Source organism: Rhinoraja longicauda, unplaced genomic scaffold (genome assembly GCF_053455715.1).
Source record: "Rhinoraja longicauda isolate Sanriku21f unplaced genomic scaffold, sRhiLon1.1 Scf000919, whole genome shotgun sequence".
Classification (NCBI taxonomy): Eukaryota; Metazoa; Chordata; class Chondrichthyes; order Rajiformes; family Arhynchobatidae; genus Rhinoraja; species Rhinoraja longicauda.
The window spans coordinates 9,819-28,998 of NW_027602135.1; the positions used below are offsets into that span (position 1 = coordinate 9,819).

Sequence of the window (19,180 nt, forward strand, 5' to 3'; positions counted from 1 at the left end):
GTCTTCGGTAACTGATTAAAGCATATTTAACACTCGTGGGTCGTATTCAGACTCAGCCCTGTACACCACTACAACCATGTTATATTTTGTATTGCCTTGAAGTCTATCTTCAAGATAAAGAACTTTGTGGCGGAGTTCTCTTTTAATAATTCTATCTATTGAAATGGCTTCCACAGGCTTCTCGTTCTGTAACTGTTCACGCTATCTAGATCGCATGATTTAACTATGTCATGCACTAAGTTAGCACGTTACAACCCAGTTTCAATTGTAGCGATAACGGTCATGTTAATAAAGATGGATGTAATATGAATATTGCATGATTTGAAGGTGACAATGTCCAAGTTGAACATCAGAACACAACATGTGTTGTGTTCCTCATTGTACCTCGGACAGAGGTAAAAGTCTCCATTGTTTTATAGTGTCACAAGCAAGCACTTTGGATTAGTCAGTGTGCTGTGTGCCATGCACTTTCTCTCTCTATCTCTCTCTCCCTCTCTATGTAGCAAAAGTGTCACTATTCTTGAAAGATCCACATAGGTTGGATTGTATTAACACAAGGTTATCTTAAAAAATTGCACATTCTTGAGTGCAGTTCCAATTTGGAGAAGGTGAGAACAGAATATAATTAGAGAAACAAACACCCCACTCATACTTTTCTTGGTTTAGGTGAAATTATTGCATCTTTTAATGTTCATGATGGTCTTCAAACGAAAGGCGTAATTCACATAGAGCACTGAGATATTCTTCATTGCTGGGATCGAATTCCAAGGCCTTTTCAAAGTATTCAATAGCTTTAGACTTGTCCCCATCCATCTGATACATTAACCCTTTGACACCAAGTGCCTTGCTGTCATGTGGATCCCTGCAAAGTGTCCTTTCTACCCACTTGTCCAAATTTTCATAACACATTTTCCACGCTTTGGAGTTATTTTTAATCTTCAGTCCTTTCTGGAATAATTTGACAGCATTTGAATCAGCCCTTCTCTTCTGCAGTTGAAATAAGCCAGCCTGTAAACATATTCTCTGCATATTATCTGGACGAATACCCTCTAACTCCAGCAGTTTGCTGTAGACCTCCCCTGCTTTGGAATTCTCTCCATTTCTTAGACAGATGTCCGCATAATCTAGTTGTGATTTAATAGCGGTCCTTGGACGGTGTTCAAATGCCTTTCCAAAGTGATGCTTGCAATTTTCGATCAACAACTTTTTCTGTTGAAATTCAAGATATTGTGGATCAGAGCTCAATCTATTTTTCAACAGTTCAAGCAGTTGCACTCTATAGCACATACCTATTTGGTCGTGTAGGCCACTGTTGTGTGGAGTGATTCCTAATGCTTTTTTCAGCAGCTCAATTGCCCTTTCCACAGCTTGTTCTAGTCTGTAAAATTTTGCCGCATTGCGAAGCACTTTTGGAACATCAGGGCTTTTCTGTACGGCTCGTTCAACTAATTCATTTGCTTCCTCCTTTTGCTTGATCTCTTGCAGTTTTAGGGCCAACATCACCATGGCCAAAGATTCATCTGGATCAAGCTCCAGCACACGTCTCAGATGCTTCACCCACTGACTCCTTGTGCATTTCTCTGGGGTTCCAGGAATCGGTTCCAGACGATACAGAGCAGTGGCGTAGCCCATGATCCAGTCTGTGTTATTGGGATCTTCTTCCAGAGCTTTCTCAAAACATTCCATAGCCTCTTCATAGTATTGAGCTGCCGATCTCAACAATGACCATCCCTTCTCCCCATACACTTCAGGTATCATTGCTGTGTAGCGGGGGCCATCAGTGAGCGGTTTACTGATCATCTCCAGCTTGTCGAGGTAGGACTGGGCCTCGGTCAGTTGTCCCATGTGGTAATGCACCCAGGCGTAGTTTCCATAGGTGATGATGCTTCTTCTTTCAAATGCATCTTTGTGGTTCTCCCTCAGAATCTTTTCAGCTTCCTTTAAATTTTCAAGAGCTTCTTCATAGTTGCCCTGCAGGCAGTTTACAAAAGCAAATTGGTTGCAGGACCTGGCCTTATACTTCAAATTCAGATCTATAGAATCTTGTAATCTGCACATCATATCATCCAGGTCAATGGTATCCTTCTGTGGGCCCCAAGTGAAGTGACACTGAAGCTGATCGAGCTTCTCCTTTAAATCCCTCACTGTTTTGCTGTAAGAGAAGAAAACACATGAAAATCGGTCGCAGCCAACCTCCAACGCTTCAGAAATAGTCAGCAGATCAGACATGCTAGAGACGCTTTTCTCATATGCCTCTCTCTTAAATGCCTCTATCATATCTGCTTCAACCACCAACTCTGGCAGTACATTTCAATCTCTCATCACCCTCAATATAAAAATAATTGGCCAACACATCTCCTTCAAATCTTGCCCCTTGCACATTAAACCTATGCTCTTTAGTATTTGATTTTTCCATCCCGAGAAAAAGGTACTGACTGTTTTTCCTGTATATGCCTCTCATAAATTTATATAATTATATTTGGACTCCCCAAAGCCTCTGGCATTCCAGAGAAAACAATCCAAGTCTGTCCAAATGCTCCTTATAATTAATATCCCCTGATCCGTTCAACATTCTGGGACACCTCATCTGCACATTTTTAAAGCCTCCGTATCCTTACTGTAATGGAGTGACGAGAATTGTATGCAAAATTTCAAATAAAAATTCCAATAAAGCTGCAACATCCTCGTAAACCTTTTCTGAACCCTTTCAAGCTTGAAAATATCTTTCCTATAACAAGGTGCCCAGAACTGAACGCAATTTTCTAAATGCGGCCAGGACCAGAAGGTCTGAGCTAAAGGGACTGATTGAGTCGGCTGGGACTCTATTTCTTGGAGACCAGGAGGATGAGAGGTGATCTCACAGAGGTGTATAAAATCATGAGAGGAATAGATCGGGTAGATGCACAGAGTCTTTTGCCCAGGGTAGGTGTATCGAGAACCAGATAACATAGGTTTAAGGTGGAAGGGAAAAGATTTAATAGGAATCTGAGCGGTGACCTATTCACACAAATGGAGGTGGGTGTGTGGAACAAACTGCCAGAGGACAGAGTTGAGGTAGGGACTATCCCAACTATTGAGAAACAGTCAGACAGGTACATAGAAAGGACAGGTTTGGAGGGACATGGGCCAAAAACGGGCAGGTGGGATTGGTGTGGCTGGGATATGTTGGCCAGTGTGGGCAAGTTGGGCAGATGGGCCTGTTTCCACGCTGTATCACTCGATGAGATTCAACAAAGGAAATATGTCCTTAAACATTATAACATCCAATTCTTACCAGCCATGCAGGATGAAGAACCATTTACTCCATGGCCGAAGGAGACACAATGTTCTTTAAACCACTACTTTGAAATATTGTACTGTGATGCAGTGAAATTCTAGAAAGGTGAATCCAGCAGAGTAGAAGCAGGAGCATGGATTCCAAAAGGAAATTTAAAAATCTATAACACAATTTGAACCTTGAGTTGCAACTTCATCTTTAGGGGTCCATGCTGCACAATTTACTGATGCTAATGTTGAACACTGGTGAATGTAGTTGAACCACTTCTGATCAGCACTGACTTCAATTATGTCACAAATGTAGTTCAAAGGCATCTCCGCATCTGGTCAACCACTGTAGGTTAAACACACAGAGGGAAACTAATTCTGCACTTGTCCACGGGGAAAGTTACACATGAATTACTATTGAAACAGTGTGTGGTGTGGTTGGAGCACTGTGACAGTCCAGTCTATCTCAGTGTGACTCTTGATCGATCTCTGACCGACAAAGCTTAAAGGAAAAGTTAGTTCCAGAAATGCTCTTCTTAGCAAGTTGAGTACCTCAAAATGGGGAGCAAATTCTAAAATCATTCGATCAACACCTGTGGGTCTCTGCTTCTCCACTGCCGAGTATGCGTGCGCAGTATGGGAGCGCTCAGCTCATCCAAGGAAGATTAATCCTGTGCTAAACACAAGCTGTCGCTGCATCAGTGGATTCATGAAACCTACCAAAACTGACAGCATCTACCTACTCTCTGGCATTGCACCTCCTGGAATCAGAAGAGCTACAGCCAGTCAAAAAAGAATGCCTCAGACAATCAGAGGATGAAAGGCGCCCCCAACATGACCACCCTTTGCTACTCAGCGTTTGAAATAATGCAGAAGTTTCCTCTCATCTGTCCATCCCCTGGACTGTAGTGCATCGTCCAGAAGGCTCAAAATCTGGGAGGAGAGACTCAAGAAATCCCCGGAAGACTTTCACATGGCAATCGATCCCTCTGAGAAACTCCCACCAGGTTCCGACCAACCGTGGATAACCTGGTGCTGTCTCAACACACTGCGGACAGGCATGGGGAGGAACTAATTGAACATGCTGAAGTGGTGATATACTGAAGATGCGGCAGACTGCGAATGCGGACGGGGCCTCCAGACCATGGAACATCTCCTGAGCTGTGACATGCTGCATGACACATGCACTGTGAAGGATCTTGCAGAGGCCAACGACGTGGCACTAAAATTTGCTCACTATTGGCAAACAGTTGTGTGATGACACGAATAAAAAAACTATTGAAACGGCTATTAGTACAGGTGTTACACTTCTCTGGACATACTGCAAGGCACTTACACAGCTGTGGCAAGAAATTAGCTGATGAACAGGTGGAACAAACTGTCAGGATGGATATTGTCACATCGGACAGTATAGCACAAGAACAGGTCCTTCAGTCCACAATTTTTGTTTTGAACATAATGCCAAGTCAAACACTTATCTGTCTGCAAATGATCCATATCCCTCCCTATGCTACAAATCTTTAAAGCATGTAAACTTCCCAAAATCAGTGGTGGGATTTGAACTCTTGCATCAATAGTCCGGTAATACTCCCAGCTTCTTACACCATAACATGAATGACTGAATGAATGAATAAGTTTATTGGCCAAGTATGCAAGGAATGTGCCTTGGTGCTCCGCTCACAAATGACAACACATACATACAGTTAACAATTAACATAGACCCTCAATAAAGACATAAGCCTACCTCTCTCCTCAGTCCTTTTACGAGGGTGAGGAATGCTGTCAAAAGATACAACAGGATATAAATCAGCTGCATAAATGGGCAAAGAAATGGCAGGAAGGAACTGCAGGTGCTGGTTTATACCAAAGACTGCTTCCGGCTGTATATATATGATGTGATATGATATGATAAACACAAAGTGCCAGAGTAACTCAGTGGGACAGGCAACATCTCTGGAGAGAAGGGATGGGCGACGTGCAGGCTCGACGATTGTTTAGCTGAACGCCTCTGCTCAGTCTGTCTAAATGTACCTGAAATATAGGTTTCAAAAGACAATTTAACTCCCCCTCCCATTCCCACACTGCCCTTTCTGTCCTGGGCCCCCTCCACTGTCAGAGTGAAGCCCAGCGCAAATTGGAGGAACAGCACCTCAATATTTCGCTTGGGCAGCTTACACCCCAGTGGTATGAATGTTAACCTCTCTAACTTCAAGTCCATCTACCATTTCTTTGAAGATAGACACAAAATGCTGGAGTAACTCAGCAGGACTGGCAGCATCTCTGCATAGTAGGCATAGGCGACTTTTCAGGTCGAGACACCTCTTCACCCCTTGCTTTCCCTCTCTCTGCATCCCTCTCCATCCCTCTCCCTTCCTACTTCTCTGACCAGACTGTCCCCAATTAAATGGTTTATCGGTATACTTCGTTGTGACCTTCTCCTGGCTAACAATTATCTATTCTACATTTTCCTTGACCTGCATCTCATTTGATGTCTTGTTTACACACCTTACCCTTCCTTATCTCTGTCTCTCCCTCTCCCCTAACTCTCAGTCTGAAGAGGTGTCTCAACCCGAAACGTCGCCCATGCCTTCTATCCAGAGATGCTGCCAGTCCTGCTGAGTTACTCCAACATTTTGTGTCTATCTTCAAAGAAATGGTAGATGGACTTTAACACAGGTAATGGCTAGACCCTGAACAGCATTGATGTGCAGGCGGATGTTGGAGTCCAAGTTCAAAGCTCATTGAAGGTGGCAGCACAAGTGAATATGATGGTAAAGTAGGAGTATGGTATGCTTGCTAGGGGCCCTGAATATAAGAGTCAGGAAGTCATGATGCAGCTCTATAGGACATTTGTTAGGCTGCATTTGGAGAATTGCGTGCAGATCTGGTCGCTCCATTACAGGAAAGATGTGCAGGTTTTGGAGAGGGTGCAGAGGTTTAACAGAATGATGCCTGCATTACACAGTTTCAGATGCAGTGAGAAGTTGGATAAACTTGGATTGCATTTTCGGGAACGCCAGTAGTTGAGGGGAGACTTGATAGAAATATATCAAGCTAGGAGAGCCATAGATAGGGTAGAACCTTTTCCACAGGGTGAAAATGTCCAAACCTACAGGACATAACTATAAGGTCAGCAGGAGAAAATTTAATGCAGATGTGCGAGGAAAGTTTTTTTTAGATTGAGATGAGTGGGGGTGTGGAACGCATTGCCAGAGGTGATGGTTGAGCCAGTTATGATAGTGGTGTTGAAGATGTTTTTAGACAGGCATAAGTCCAGGTAATAATGGGATATAGATCATGTGCAGGCAGATGAGATCAGTTCATTGTGGGCTGAAGGGCTTGCTCCTATGCTGTACTGTCCTATGTTCTGTGGCATCAGTCATGATGCCAGATCATTAAAGAATACATTGGCACACACTGCAAGGTGAACTCACCCGAGAAGCTTTATTTCCAGAAACAAAACAAAAGGGTATAGAACTAACCCCACAGTTTCCTCTTCTCCTTCCCCTCTGCACTCCAGGGTTAATAAGGGTTTGGTCAGTAGGATGGGGGTAGTTGGTCCAATGACACTTAATTGGACTTCACTTTTTCTCATTTGCCAGTGGCCTGGAGAGGAGGGGACCTTAAAGGGGGCCATGAAATCCCATTCCCCCTCCTTAGCGATAATCCCAGGATTTGTAGCAGGTCCGACCAAAGGGCGGGAAAGGATAACAACATTCTCAAGATGTGCTTCCACCATTGCCCTGCATTTTCACTCTTCTGTCTAGCGCTGTGCTCACTACAAGCTCTGAGTTTCAACCTGCATTGTTGTCCCTCAAACCCTTAGGGGTTAAGGGCTCCTGGGGTTCCATGCGTCTTTCTCCGAAGCAGCACGTTCATCATGAAGCTGCAAGATTTCTGCCTCGAGATTCTTCAGCTTCTTTTCATTCTTCTTAGAGTGAAGATCTCCTCCCTGGAAATACAAGCCTCTCCCAGCTCAAAGGTAGACACAAAATGCTGGTGTAACTCAGTGGGATAGGCAGTATCTCTGGAGAGAAGGAATGAGTGACTTTTCAGGACCCTTCTTCAGACACACCTCTCCCAGCTCACATTGGTGGTCTTTCATCTGTGCATGAAGACTACAAAGTTGTTTAAATGTCTTATCACAACTTTTATTCACAGCCTCAATTTGTGCTTCCAGACCTTTGAGGTCCACCTCCAGCTTCTTGCTTGTACACACTGCTTCCATTCATCCTCCAGCTCTGCTTCAAACTCACAAACCTGTCTAACCAACATTCTCTTCTCTTCATTCTGCTCATCTCTGGCCTGTGGGTCCCACAGATACACTGGGTACAAACCAGGCTCCCAGGGTATCTACTCGAAGAACGTGAGGTTTGGACCTTCCTATGGCGGTTGAACAGGTGATCCAATCCTGAGTCACATAACAAAGAGTGGAACCAGGAGTCTTTAACCACCCCTACAGTGAGTGACCAGCTGTGGTGCTTCATGCCAATACATATAAAGGCAGCTGGAACTTGGCGTATATCACCATGCACATGTCAGTGGGAGAATCTCAGATACCTATTTGCCTGTAGGTAACAGTTCTAGCCGGACCAGAGTAATGTAACTGGTCAAGTCTAATAAAGCTAATGTAGGTTGGCCATTAGAGGGTGTACATTCAGGGTGGTTGTCCTTTCTTCTGGCCCCCATGGATGGTGCAACCTGCCAGCCATAATTTGGATAGGGTCAAGGGGTGTCCTGGGTCTGCAGACTTTGGCTCGTCTTCGAGGTCTGGTTATGAGAGGCACTTCTGCCATCTCCTCCTTCCTGAGCCAGTCAGCGCCCCACCTCCCTCCAGGGTGGAGTCAGGGTTTTGCTCATGCAGGGACCCGAAGCCAGGGCTCATAGAATTTGGACTCATTCAACACAGACAATAATCTCCTCATAGCTTTGGGGGGCCTGCCGTGCCACTGAACACCAGCTGGCCCTAGATAATGATCCATTACCACAATCCACAGATCAGTCCCTGCATTGTGTGAGGAGGCAGTGCACTCTTGCCCACATTCTCCAGTAATGTGGTGTCTGTCATGACTCCGGTTCAATAATGAACGCACACACATAGGCACAGACATACGAACAGGCACAGGGACATGAACACCACGGGCACATGCACACCACGTGCACATGCACACGCACACTACAGGCACACAGGTGAACTCATCCAATGGGCTTTATTTCTAGAGACAAAGTGAGATGATATCTAGAACCATTCCTGTGGCTTCATCCCCTCTGAGCTGCGTGGTTTGTAAGGGGAAGTTCAGCAGGACTGGGTTAATTGGACAAATGATCCTGAATTGGACATGGATGTGGCTCATTTGCTCGTGGCCAGGAGAGTAGGGGACCTTAAAGGGGACGTGTTATTACATTTCTAAGTGGGTGGTGGAGAGAAAGAATTAGGGGATTAAAAGAGACCTGGAAAAACTGGTTTACTCCAGAGGACAAAAGTGGTTACACTTGCCCTGAAGTGCAACCATCCATAAACAACATACCATTAGCAAAAATAAGGGTAATAAACAATGTTACACCTTACTTTTTAATGTACAATTTGTATACATATATATTTATTTTGAATATAAATTGATATACACCACTGATTGCTAAACGAGGCCAATCATTACCTTCACAGAGTTTATGGGAATTCCAGAAATAATAAAACAACCCAACAAAACAATTTGGATGTGAAATGTTGATGACTGGGTTCAAGAAAAGAAATTGCATAGAAATGATTCTGACCCTAGTTTCATTCGAAATGGAATAACCTTAGACAAAATATTCCATAAAGCTCAAGGAAAATCGAAATAAATTGTTCAACAACGATACACCAAAAGAAAGTTATTGTTCAGGAATAAGAAATATCCACACTCCAAAAGAAAATGTTACAGAGTCATAGAGTCATAGAGCGTAGAAACAGGTCCTTCCGCCCAACTTGCCCACACAAACCAATATGTTCCATCCACACTAGTCTCACCTGCAAGCGTTTGGCCCATATTCCTTAAAAACTGTCCTATCCATGTAACTGTCTAAATGTTTCTTAAACTATGTGATAGTACTAGCCTCAACTTCCTCCTGTGGCAGCTCGTCCCATCCCCCACCTCCCTTTGCATAAACAGTTACGCCTCAGGTTCCTCTTAAATATTTCCCCCCTTCACCTTAAACCTATGTCCTCTGATGCTCGATTCAGCTAATTCAGGCAAGAGACTCTGTGCATTTACCTGAACTATTCCTCTCATGATTTTGTACACCTCTATAAGACCACCCTCATCCACCTGTGCTTCAAGGAATAGAAACCTCGCCTGCTCAACCTATCCCTATAGCGCAGGTTCTCAATTCCGAGCAACATTCTTGTATATCTTCTCTGCACCCTTTCCAGCTTGACACCATTTTTTCTATAACATGGTGCCCAAAACTGAACACAATACTCGGTGCCTGTTTTTGGTGTAAACCAGCCTCTGTCGTTCCTTCCTCCACTCTAAATGTGGCCTCACCTACGTCTTATATAAATGTAACATGACTTCACAACTTCTGTACTCAATACTCTGATGAAGGCCTTTCTGACACCCCATCTATCTGTGATGCCATTTTCAACTAACGATGTACCTGCACTCTGAGATCCATGTGCTTGACAACACTTCCCAGAGCCCTACCATTCACCATTTCCAAAATGCAACATCTCACACTTCTCTGTTTCAAATTCCATCAAACATTCCTCAGCTCACCCGCCCAAATGATCAAGATCTTGCTGCAATTTTTGACAACCATCTTCACTTTCTTCAATACGACCCACTTTAGTGTCATCTGAAAACTTGCTAATCATGCTTTGCACGTTCTTATCAAAATCATTGATGGAAATGACAAATGGCAATGGGCTCAACACCGAACCTTCAGGCACACCTTGAGGACTGGCCTTGTTCTTGTTATATTTCTCTTTTGATATTATGTTATGGTTCAGTGTTGTTTTACACACCAAATGTTTTAAGCAGAGGCAGCTGCATTTACCACAGAAATAGCATCATCCTGCAAAAATGCCCTCACACTTAACATCTTAGAAGAGACTGGATCCAGAGGTGTGCAAACAATGTTAATTGAAATGGCACCAAATGACCTCTAACTCTTGGTCATATTGGGACTAATATACTTGAACTCTGAATGCTTGCTCTGGCAAGGATTATTCCCATCCATCCATATGTTCATACTAATCACAATGCGAAAGAAACAAACATAGAAATCTGGGAAGCAAAGGAAAAAATTGCTGAAATAATTAATGGCACTATATCAATGATGAAAGAATCCCATCAAGATGTTGAAGGAAATCTAATGGAAGAACATCCTGAAATGGATCCTTCTGAACTTAAAGAAAAATAAAGACACTGCTATGTTATTGAATAGCCTAAGTGATGAAAACATGATATTAACATCATTAGATTCGAGCATGGTGAGAAACCAGTTTTTAAATGAAGATTTCCTCACTTTAGATGGATATCTTATTGCCCATTCCCTTTCTGGTACACAAGTACACGTTCATAATTACACAATGATTTTAAGCATTTTAATTATTTTAAATGTGACCACTATTCCACTCCTTTGTTAAATGTCAGAGATAACATGACATATTATGAGGAATTTAACTCCCCCTGTATTCATTCTGCAGGACCTCATCCCTTTTCCTACCCATGTCATTTGTGCCAACGTGCACAATGACTTCTGGCTGGTCACCCGCCCCCCTTGAGAATATTCTGTAGCTGTTCCAAAACATCCAGAACCCTGGCACCAGGGAGGCAACAGACCATCCTGGAGTCTCATTTGTTGCCACAAAATCTCCAGTCTGTCCCACTATCTATAGTCTCCTCTCACTATCACTCTGCCTGACTTCACTGTGCCTCAGAGCCAGGGCCAGTGCCACAGACCTGGCTACTGCTGCTTCCTCTGCATGGTCATCCCTCTTGTGAGAGAGAAGTAAAAAGGGTTAATTGATTTAAACTAAGGACCATGAGAAATAGATGACCTGACTAAGAACCGCAAGAGTAAATAGTGACATTCCGAGGATAAGGGCAAGATATCCAAGGAACTAGTGACGTTCCAAAGATAGGGGCAAGATATCCAAGGAACTAGTGAATTTCCAAGGATAGGGGCAAGATATCCAAGGAACTAGTGACGTTCCAAGGATAAGGGCAAGATACCCAAAGAGTAAATAGTGACATTCCGAGGATAAGGGCGAAATATCCAAAGAACTAGGAGAGAGGGCAAGATGACCAGAGCACTAGGGGAGAGGGCATGAACTACTCTGTACTGCGCATGCGTAACGACCTAAATGAATATTGCAAAAACGCCCCGCATGACAAGATGCCTCATTTAAATGTACATGCGATGTATGATGTGGGAGGCAACGGGGGCGGTGACGGTAGATTGTGCACCTCAGTGCTCCGATTGGAAGGAGCCCGAAGGGGAGGAATTTAAGATGTCACAATTGTAATGTGAAGTGAATAAAAAGAAGGGATTTTCCCGACCTCGGTGTGTCTTGAGAGGGAAGGCACCCAACTCTGCAGACTTGCAAATAAAATACTTGTTTCTCTAGATTGTCTCGAGCATCGTAATTGTGAGCACTCACATTTGCATCTCACAGCTTGGGGGCTCGTCCGGGATCGCCACTCCGGCCAGCTGACGGGAGTATACGGAAGAAGGGACGGTGCACCCCGCTGAGTTCAGCGGTCTCATACTCCTTGCTTGCCGTCAGCGGTTTGAGCGAGTGATACCTGGACCAGAGACTCGAGAAACAAGTGGGAGGACCAGGAAATCGCGGGGAGCTAAATCGAGTGATTCTTGTGCACAAGACCCGGGTAAGAAAACTGACTATTAAGTACTACTCGGGCGATTACAGCTAAGATCGGAGGGAAATTCCGATCGGGAGAATAAAAGATCGGAGGGAAAATTCCGATCGGGAGAATAAAAGATCGGAGGGGAATTTCCGATCGGGAGGATGGGCAGTGAAAACGGAAAGCCCAAAAGGGAGGGGAAGGGCGGTAAGCCCAACCCCCGCATTCCGCCTGATAGTCCGTTGGGGCGAATGCTGAGCCATTGGGGGCAGGGAAAACCCAGGGATTGGAGAAGACAAAAATTATTAAGTTCTGTTATTTTGATTGGCCAAAGGAACCAATAAAAGGGAGTTCAGTCTGGTGGCCACGACTGGGCTCCGATGAGGATTGAGTACGGCAGGCATTAAATGTGTTTGTTAATTCAAAAGCTTCCCCTAATCTGGAGGAAAGTTGTTATGCTTGCAAGGGGAAAGCGAAGAATAAATCCTGAAAGAATCACAGGAATCACAGGCTTGCCGATGCCTCAGAATAAATATTAAAGGAATATAGTAGAACTATAGAAGATAGAAATAGCGTAATAGGTAGCATAGTGACTATAGAGACGGAACGGAGTGAGAACAAGGACTGCATTTAAACTGACTGACCAAGTGCACTAACATAATATAAGACGAATACAATGAATAAAATAACTGCAGTTGAACTACTAAGTAGGAAGTTCCCCGTATCCAAAGAGGATATTTTTTAAAAAACACTCTGAGAAATGGAAAAAAAGGACGAAACAATTGGTTACGAAATGGCCCACGGAATGATATAAATATGATATAAATTTTGATATAAATTTTGATATATTTATATTTTGATATAAACATGTGTGATGAAATGGGAGTGTTAATTAAGAACTATAAGCCTAAGGATAAATCAGAAACCCGAGTAACGAAAAAGGAAAAATAACTAGACGTACTTAAATTGTTTAGAATAGAAGGAGAAAGGCTGAGGAAAGCATAGCAGGAAAAGAATACCACCCCAAACAAGGGTGAAAGACCCCCAAAACAGCATGAAAGTCAGGAGCTTCAGGAGAAAAAAATCAACTCTGTACCTCAGCCTATGGGACCCTGGGTATCCCCCTCCCTATTCCAGCCAGGACGGAACAAAGCAGTGCCCTTTGGTAAAAGGGAATAGTGGAGATAGAGGGAGAAGTCACAACTTGGAACGATGAGCAAGACATAAAGGAATATAGACAGAGAAGGGGGCAGCGGGAAAAGGAAAGGATGAAGCAAGAAGCACGGGAACTAGAAGCAGACATCAAAAGGCTGCAGGACCTCAGGGACAGAAAGATTTATGGGACCCGTCAGGCAGCAAATGAGGAGTATGTGGGAGACAGCAACGTAGAAACACAGGCATGTAATCAGCAGGCATCAGAGTCAGGACAACAACTGCTCAGGGCCAATTTCGTGACTAAATCCTGGCCTGATGTGAGGAAAAAGTTAGAAAAGGTGGATGATTGGAATGAGAGATCACTACCTCAGTTGCTTACGGAGGCCCAGAAAGTGTACGTGCGGAGGGATGAGGAGAAACAGAAGGGAAAGGCAAAGATTATGTTACAGGCAGTAAAGCAAGTAGTAGACAAGGAAGAGGGAAGTACAGGACGGCGGGGGAGTTACGCCCAAGGCAGAGGGAGAGGAGGCGACAGAGGCCGTAGAAGAGGGGGATATGGAGAAGGTTACGGCAGGGGCCGGGGAAATACGGGTACGGGACAAGGTTGGAGGACAGGGCCTTCAAAATGTTATTTTTGTAATAAGGAAGGACACTTCAAAAGGGAGTGCCCTGAGCTTGTAGCGGAGTCCCGCACGTACAGTATGATGGAAAATGAATAGGGGGGGTCAGGGGTTCTCGTCCTTGGGGTCGAGGGACTATAGAAGGGAGCCCCTGGTAAATTTAAAAATAGGACCCCAAGGAGAAGACACGGTGTTCATGGTAGATTCAGGAGCGGAGCGATCAAGTGTGACCAAAGTACCAACAGGTACGGAGGCAGGACAAGGGAGAGTAAAAATAACCGGGGTAGGGGGAACTGTGATGGTAGCTCCCGAGATAGGAGGAGTGAATGTAAGGTATGGAAACCGGGAGGCGGTAGAGGACCTGATCTTAGTACCCCAGGCTGGCGTAAAGTTAATGGGCAGAGATTTACAAATACAATTGGGAATAGGCACAGCACCGGTAGAGGGAAGAGTAGTGGTCCAGTTGTATACTCTGTATAGATGGAAAAAGACATAGTGGATACGGTATAGTGAATGGGGAAACTATGGAGGAAATTGAAAGTGGCAGGCTGCCTGATAGTTGGTCAGCCCAATCTTGTGAATTATATGCACTAATGAGAGCTTTGGAACTATTGGAGGGAAAGGAAGGAACAGTGTATACCGACTCAAAATACGCCTTTGGGGTAGTACACACCTTTGGGAAGATCTGGAAAGAGCGAGGAATGATAACAGCTCGGGGGAAAGAATTAGCGCATGAGCAATTGATAGGACAGACACTGGAGGCCTTGCAGAATCCAGAACGGGTAGCCATAGCACATGTGGCAGGGCATCAGAAGGGTAACACCCTGGAAGTCCGAGGAAATAGGGCAGCAGATGAGGTGGCAAAGAGAGCAGCCACAGATCAGACAGTAGAAATGATGTCACTGATACCTTTAAGGGAACCAGAGGAAAAGATACCTATCTTTGGTGAAAAAGAGCAGGAACACATGAGAGAAATGGGAGCCCGGCGTACCCCAAATGGGAAATGGTGGACACCACCGGATGGAAAGCAGCTATTGAACAAAGAAATTATAAGGGAGTTATTAGGGAGGTTGCACGGGCAAAGCCATTGGGGAACCCAAGCCCTCTGTGATACCCTCCTCAGGACCTACGCTTGCCGTGGGATGTATACCATGGCCAAACAAGTCATAGGGGGTTGTGTAATATGTCAGCGAATCAACAAAAAAAATCATGAGAGCAGTCCCAGGAGGAGGACAACCATTTGCAATAAGGCCCTTCCAAAGAATACAGGTAGACTTCACCGAGTTGCCCCGGATACAGAGATGGAAATACCTGTTAGTGGTAGTAGACCATTTCACTAGATGGGTAGAAGCATTCCCTACAGTAACTGCCTCCTCACAGTCGGTAGCCAAGGTATTATTGGAGCAAATTATACCCAGATATGGGATTGTGGAAACAATAGACTCAGATAGAGGGACCCATTTTAACTCTAAAACACATAAAATGATATGTGAAGCATTAGGAATTGAATGGAAATTACATACACCATGGCATCCCCAGAGTTCCGGAAAGGTGGAAAGAATGAATGGCACCTTAAAGACCCAAATCACCAAGTTAGTAGAGGAAACGAGACTCCCCTGGACTAAGTGCCTTCCGATAGCCTTGTTAAGAAACCGAACGGCACCTCGGAAAGATATAGGGGTATCTCCATATGAAATGTTATTCGGGCTCCCGTACTTAGGAAAGATAGAAGGGATCCCAACAATACCAGGGAACGACGTGTTCTTAAGGAACTATTTACTGGCAGTATCCCAATCTCTTGCAGAACTAAAAACTAAAGGATTATTGGCCCAGAGCCCGCCACTGGATTTTCCGATTCACTCAGTCAAGGCTGGAGACTGGGTACTAATAAAAACGTGGAAGGAAGAAAAGTTGCGACCTAGGTGGACTGGACCCTACCTTGTGTTATTAACCACCGTGACAGCAGTACGAACAAAAGAAAAAGGGTGGACACACGCAAGTCGATTTAAGGGTCCCGTGGAGGCCCCACCAAACAATATCAGCCCGTAGACGGCACGTGGAGGAAAGGAGCCATTGACTTTGGTATTCACCAGGACCCCGCACGGAAAATGAAGACTTTGTGCTGGTGGATCGGGTGCTGGGTGGTTATCCAGGTTGTGAGTAATGTAACATGCATAAAAATAACTATACCACAGAATAGAAGGGCCACCACCATCCCATTTGATGAATGTGAAGGAAAATGGTGGTGTGGTCATAGGATGTATGTATGCACCCATCCCTGTAAAGATTGGCACGAGGTATTCACTTCATCTAGAGAGGGGTGGCATAAGCCCACCTATCAAACTGATAGGTGGAGAGTATATCAAAACCCAAATGAGGGATTGCCAGGACGTGTATATGTAAGCATACAGAGGGTTCAAATGAAGGAAAGTGGTAGGTATTGGATATGTGAAGATAAAACAGGGAAGGACGCATGCCTGAGGTTTGAAATAAAGGTAGAACGGGACGGATATATGGTAAAATATGAGGATAAGGGGGGAATGTTCCAGATAGAAGACAGTCAGAGTAGGGATCCCTGGGTTACCCCAGCACCACCTGTAGTCAGCAATGTCACCACGGAGTATGAGCCTAAGGATTTAAATATAATGATAGTAACAGGAGAAATAGAATTAATGCAATTGTATGGGGAGGGAATACCAACAGGGGGAAAGGGAACCAACACCTGGCTTACCTGGATGATGTACACGGCCAGAAGTATGCAACAAACCAATTGCTACGCCTGCGCCGGAGCTAAGCCTCAGCTGGTCCCCGTACCATTTCCCCTGAATTGGAATAGGACACCTGGGGCTATGTCATGTATACTACAACTATTCACGAATCCCATACTACCAAAGAATGAGACCTGCCAGAGCTACCATTACCTATTCCCGGCTAGCAACAACAACACGAAGGGCCAAAGGAAAGACCCTCGACCTCCGCCATTCACCATTCCCCTAGGGGAGGAGGGATTTGAGTGCTATACAAGATATAACCCAGATGGACAGGAAATGGGGGAGGTGCTAAACTGCAATCAGACGTATAACATAACAGCCGAGGAACAGGGGTCACTGTTCAGTAGCTCCTGGCTGATAAAGCAGATAGTCAGTAGAGCCGATGTCTGGTGGTGGTGCGGAGAGGATACCCTGTGGCCCCGGCTACCAGGGTCATGGACAGGAACCTGTACCCTTACACAACTAATGATGCCCTTCACCATAGCAGTAGAGCATGCGGTCAAACTCAATGAAGGGGGCCGACGACAAAGGAGAGAGGTGAGAGGATCATTTGACACACACATCTATATAGATGCAATAGGGGTGCCAAGAGTGGCACCCGATGAATTCAAAGCCAGAAACCAGATAGCTGCTGGCTTTGAGTCCATACTCTTCTGGTGGTCCACAATTAATAAAAATGTGGACTGGATCAACTACCTATACTACAATCAACAAGGCTTTATAAATTACACTCGAGATGCGGTTGAAGGATTAGCGGAACAACTGACAGCTACCAGCCTAATGGCCTGGCAAAATCGCATAGCCTTGGACATGCTCCTGGCTGAGAAAGGGGGGGTGTGTGTGATGTTTGGGGAACAATGTTGCACCTACATCCCCAACAACACTGCTCCTGATGGGTCTGTATCAAGAGCCCTAGCAAGTCTCACCTCCCTCTCTATCGAATTGGCCGAAAACTCTGGGGTAGACACCTCCTGGACCGGGTTTCTAGACTCCTGGTTTGGGAAATGGAAGCACATCTTTACATCAGCCCTAACATCAGTGGTAGTTGTGATGGGGTTGATGTGTCTATTCGGATGTTGTATCATTCCCTGCATACGGGGGTTGTCTCAGCGATTGATAGAGACAGCCCTGACAAAGAACGACATCAACATGATGGCCTGCAGAGTACAGTATGACCAGCAGGAGGAATATAGAGAGGCAAAGACTCTGCTGTTAGCACTAGAAAAGGAGGAAATAGTATAAATCAAAGTAGCGTGGCATAAGAAAAAGGGTGGATTGTGAGAGAGAAGTAAAAAGGGTTAATTGATTTAAACTAAGGACCATGAGAAATAGATGACCTGACTAAGAACCGCAAGAGTAAATAGTGACATTCCGAGGATAAGGGCAAGATATCCAAGGAACTAGTGACGTTCCAAGGATAGGGGCAAGATATCCAAGGAACTAGTGACGTTCCAAGGATAGGGGCAAGATATCCAAGGAACTAGTGACGTTCCAAGGATAAGGGCAAGATACCCAAAGAGTAAATAGTGACATTCCGAGGATAAGGGCGAAATATCCAAAGAACTAGGAGAGAGGGCAAGATGACCAGAGCACTAGGGGAGAGGGCATGAACTACTCTGTACTGCGCATGCGTAACGACCTAAATGAATATTGCAAAAACGCCCCGCATGACAAGATGCCTCATTTAAATGTACATGCGATGTATGATGTGGGAGGCAACGGGGCCGGTGACGGTAGATTGTGCACCTCAGTGCTCCGATTGGAAGGAGCCCGAAGGGGAGGAATTTAAGATGTCACAATTGTAATGTGAAGTGAATAAAAAGAAGGGATTTTCCCGACCTCGGTGTGTCTTGAGAGGGAAGGCACCCAACTCTGCAGACTTGCAAATAAAATACTTGTTTCTCTAGATTGTCTCGAGCATCGTAATTGTGAGCACTCACATTTGCATCTCACACTCTCAACAGTATCTAAAAGGGGGGGAAGGCCACAGGGCACTCCTGAAAACTCTGCCTCATCCCTTTGCTGGTGGTCACCCATCTATTCTCTGCCTGCATCTTGCCTGAAACAAAGCAGGAAGTCGTGGTCTCATACAATCTTTAAAACAACAATATCTGAATAAATATCGACCTTGTACACCTGCTGAGGCCCAAATGGAAGTTATTATTAGCTTTTATTTGCTTTATCACCAGATATCTTTTCACTGTACCTTGGTATTAAACTGAGATATGATATTGCAAGGAAATCTACTTCATGCACGAAGACTCATGAGGAGAGACTGGAAGGTGCTGCGTTTATTTTGTTTGGAGCAGAGGAGACCGAGCGGGACCGAGATATTCACCATTATGTAAGTTGTAGGAAACTATTCCACACGGCAGAGATGTCCAACACTTGAGGACATCATTTAGAATAAAAGATAAGAGGCTTAGAGAGAGCTCAGGAAGGAATTTATTACCGAGCAGGATGGTTTAAATCTGAACCCTGTGCCTGTGTGAGTATTCAGATAGGAACTCTCACAATGTTT

The 19,180-nt window shown here is 44.7% G+C and overlaps 1 pseudogene; it reads right to left on the minus strand.

Moving 5' to 3' along the window:
• Positions 1 to 684: 684 nt before the first annotated feature.
• On the minus strand, positions 685 to 9,290 carry LOC144591363 (interferon-induced protein with tetratricopeptide repeats 5 pseudogene; annotated as a pseudogene).
• Positions 9,291 to 19,180: the final 9,890 nt, after the last annotated feature.